Genomic DNA, 4,672 nt, shown 5'->3' on the forward strand with positions numbered 1-4,672 from the left:
TATTTGATTGTTTGATTATTTGATTGTTGTTAGCCGCCCTGAGCCCGGCTTCGGCTGGGGAGGGTGGGATATGAATAAAATTTATTATTATTATTATTGTGGAGCTTGGAACCTGGTTGCAACAATAAATGGGTAGGCTTCCTATCTGCTGTTTTGCTTCAGTTTGCCTGGCTGTGGTCTCTTGCTTGAGGCTGACCAATTCTGAACCCGCAGGGCTAGACCATACCCCAAGATTTTGTCCTTATCAGATTTTTAAATGTTGCCATTTTTCTTTCTTTTCAAATTTTCTTTTTGCTATGAGCCACACACCAGGCAAGAAAAAGGCTAGTGATGACTGCAGCCAAGGCTTGGGGTCTTAAATGTTAGCACCACCCAATTTTCTTCATTTTAGCTCTCTTTTACTCTTCTCCTCCCCCCTTCTTCCTCTTCCCCTCCCCCGCCCCACTAGAAGCAGGCACCAGAGAGTGAGAAGCGCAGGCCAGCTGGTTGGGGTTTAAAAGCCTCTACCCCTCTCTCCTACTCTCCTTTCCCTTTTCTTCCCTTCCTACCCACCGTGAACCACCCCCTGAGCCAGGGGGACCAGGGAAGGACGCAGACCACCCCCCGCCCCTCAGCTGAATCCATCTGTCAGTGAAAGGGACCGGCCAGGTCTGTAAAAATCTGGTTGCTTGAGAGCCCTCTGGCGGCGTAGCAACAAAGCTGCTAGCTCTCTTGCAAGACTAAACAGAGAACCCTCTGATTAAAAACCTAATTGCCGGTGCTTCACTTTTTCCTATCTTTTAAATTTTGTTAAAATCAGGAATGGGGGGGGGGCAGTTAAATGACTCCCCAAAAATCCCAAGTCTCAAATTAAGACCAGAACAATGACTGTTTACACAGGCACCAGACATACACAACAGCAAAGAGGCTCAGAAAAGGCAGATTCATTTCCACCAAAGGAACACTAGATGGCAAAGCTAAGCAGTTAGACTTCATCCAGAAAACACTAAATAAATTCATTTCCTTCTCCAAATGGAAAGCAAGCCTGGGAAGTGACCTCAACCTAAATGTGAGAGGAAACTCCCTGAGAAACATCCACCCCACAATCCCATGGGCAGCCTTCCTCTGACTATTAAAAATGCTTTAAAAATGGTGGCCCTATGCGATATTTGGGGTGAAAGGAACCCAGGTGGTGCCAGTTGCCCACTGCAGTCGGGGCGCCATGGCATAATGTCCAGTCTGGGCACACCAGGCCTGATGCCCTTGGCTGAAACAACAAACATTGGTAACATTGAGATCACAGGCCAGACCCCAGCAGAAGCTGCCCTCAAACTAGGAGAGGAAGCACAAACTGCCCCATCCCCACTCACCCCCCTGGCCCACAGCACAGCTCAAAACATCCAGATAAAAGCACGGCAAGCCGAAGGCTTGTAGTGCATAACAGATTTCCACAAAAGTGACATCCCCTTACTGATACAGGAAATACAAGACAAACTAGGGGACACCCAGATCCCCTGGCTAACACACCACCAACTACACGCCTTCTTAAACAACCCAGCAACAAAAGCAGCAGACACTAGACCTTTGACCACCTTTGAAAAGGCAAAGAGGGCCAGGCAAGAGGGAGATGCTCTCCATAAGCAGCGTCAGCAAGGACATCAGAGGAGCCTGGATCAGGCCAGAGCCCCTTCCCCGCTCCAACTGCCAGTCTGGCATCCTTTTCTCATAGTGGCCAAACAGATAAATCTCCTGGGAAGTCCGCAAGCAAGAGCTGAGTGTAGCAACTCTCCCCGTTGGTGACTCTCAGCAACTGGTATTCATTGAATCACAGAGCTGTAGAGTTGGAAGGGACCCCAAGGGTCACCTAGTCCAACCCCCTGCAATGCAGGAATCACAGCTAAAGCATCCAGCACAGGTGGCCATCCAACCCAAGATTCTGAGTACTTCCACTCTGTCGATCAGTTCCTCCCAGCTGGTGAGGATCAGGCCCAAGATAGACAATCATCTTGCTGCTTCTGGGAAAGGAAATTGTCAGGAAGACAATGGAGGATTTTGTCAGCCCTTACCTTCTTGGCAGAGTTTGAGTTACAACAGATATCAGGGAAGTTGAAATCTCCCATGACCACTATATCTCTCCTTTTTGAATGGTTGGTAATCTGCTCGAGTAAGGCATCACCCAAGTTTTCAGTCTGGCTTGGCGATCTATAGCAGACCCCCACAGTAAGGTCCCTGTTGTGTTTCTCTCCTACAATTTTTATCCATATACTCTCAATCTGCTTTCCATGCTCCAAGTCATGGTTTTCTTCACAAGTGTACACATTCTTTACATATAAAGGTCCTCCTCCTCCCTTCCTGTTTAGTCTATTCCTTTTGAACAGGTTATACCCCTCAATTCCTACATTCTAGTAATGAGTCTTATCCCACCCAGTTTCAGTAATGCCTACCAAGTCATATTTGCCATCCTGTATAAAAGCTCCAATTCATCTTGCTTGTTTCCCATACTCTGTGCATTTGTGTAGAGACAACTGAAACCATGAGTTGCTCCCTCCAGCTGCTTCCTTCTTGTAGTTTCCCTTTGCAGGTTTCTGGAGCAGCACCTCAGTTTCCTGTGCATCAATGAAGCCATTATCCCCAGTACCAGGTGCTCTTTTGTCATTTGTAATGTTGTCTCCCGGCCCCTAAGAACTAGTTTAAAGCTCTCCTGATCTGGTTCACAAGGCTCGTAGCAAAGGCATCCTTGCCAACCGCTGTGAGGTGCAGCCCATCTCTCACCAGAAGACCTTCCTCAAGGAAGCAGAGACCATAATCCAAGAGACCAAACCCTTCCAGCTGTTACAGAAAAATCTAGGTGCGAGGCTGCTCAGTCGCCCATCTCATCAGGCAGAGCCCGTGGGTCCCTGCGGAATAAAGGAAGGATTCCAGCCAACCGGAGCAAATAGCTGTAGACCAAAGTTTATAGCGCAATAGGTTCAAAGAGCAAATTTGAATCCCGAGGATGGGGTGACAAAGACTTTTAAAACTTTCCCACCATATCCCAGAATACAGTTCGTACAGCATCATTGCTACATCACTGACATGTCACAAAAGGGGAGGGGTTAACCTTGGCAAACATGTCCAGACAAGTCCTTGGTACAAGATTAGCATAAGTAGACATGGCAGGGCAAGACTCAGGTATTGCTGATCAGAAGGTTGGTGCTGATCAGAAGGTCGGTGGTTCAAATCCCCGCGACGGGGTGAGCTCCTGTTGTTCGGTCCCAGCTCCTGCCCACCTAGCAGTTCGAAAGCACGTCAAAGTGCAAGTAGATAAATAGGTATCGATCCAGCGGGAAGGTAAACGGTGTTTCTGTGCGCTGCTCTGGTTCACCAGAAGTGGCTTAGTCATGCTGGCCACATGACCCGGAAGCTGTACGCCGGCTCCCTCAGCCAATAAAGCGAGATAAGCGCCGCAACCCCAGAGTCGGCCACGACTGGACCTAATGGTCAGGGGTCCCTTTACCTTTACCCACCACCCAAAAGTACAATAGAAGTTCCTGTGTCTGGAGCCTGAGGCGAGTCAGGTGGTGAGATTTGGCTTCCCTTGGCTAACAATGAGCAATTGTCACCTCTGGGCACTTCCTGGAGTCCTTTTTCAAGGGAAAAATAGCTTTGGAATGGAGGAAACTGGCAAAGGAATTGATTTTATATTATTTTTAAAGCTAGGTAACTTCCCTGAGCTGTCAAGCTGAAAGGATACATTCAGGCATAATCTTCGTAATATTTAACTTTAAAGATGTGCCCCCCCCGGTAATTTCCGTAACACAGCCAAGACACCACCTGTGCAGCCAGGTATTCAGAGGCATGCTAGCTTGCCATTGTGCCTGAGAGCCATTGAAAGTTTAAATATCAAAATCTAATTTGTGCTGGAGATGCAAAACAGATAGGAACCATGTGTCTGTCATATGTGGTGGGAGTGTGTGTATATTAAACAATTTTGGAGTGACATTCAAGAGGAACCTTAAAAAATGTTTAAAATATCATGTAAAAAAACAACACAGGCATACCTCTTGGGAATTATATTGACTGATAGTCCTTCCACTAGGAAAAAAGTTTTCTTATATGCAACCGCTGCGGCCAGAATGATTATAGCAAAAAAACTGGAAGGGAGAAAAAACTCCCTCAATAAGAGAATGGCAAATAAGATTTTGTGAATATATAGAATCAGCAAGACTTACAGCAGTGGTAAGAGGCCAGTCAGACCAAAAACTGATAGAGGAGTGGACTTGCATTAAGGAATACATCAAAAACCATTGTTCTGGTATTAATATATCAATATGCAATGAATGAAACTTATAGAGTAAAAAATTAAGAAGAAATGGGTATAAGATGAGATAGTCAAAAATAATATTGATAACACAGCAAAAAGAACAAAAGAAGCCACATATAGGTGGAGGGAAGTCAAAATTTATGTCTGTATGTTTAGTTTGTATGTTTGTTTTCCTTTTTTGTAATCTAAATTGAGAGATGTATGTATCTATGTATAATAACTCTGTTTAGTGTTCTGGTTTGTGTTTGTAAGAATTGCATTTATTAATAATTTAAAAAAAAAAAAAGTTTAAATACCCTCCATTAATTTGTCTAGTCCTCCTTTAAAGAGGTGAAGGTCCCAGAGAGGAGGGACTAGGTGCCCCAGGGTTGCGACTGTCTCTTCCTGCCA

The sequence above is a fragment of the Podarcis pityusensis genome (genome assembly GCF_964106645.2).
Source record: "Podarcis pityusensis genome assembly, chromosome: 11".
NCBI classification, from domain to species: domain Eukaryota; kingdom Metazoa; phylum Chordata; class Lepidosauria; order Squamata; family Lacertidae; genus Podarcis; species Podarcis pityusensis.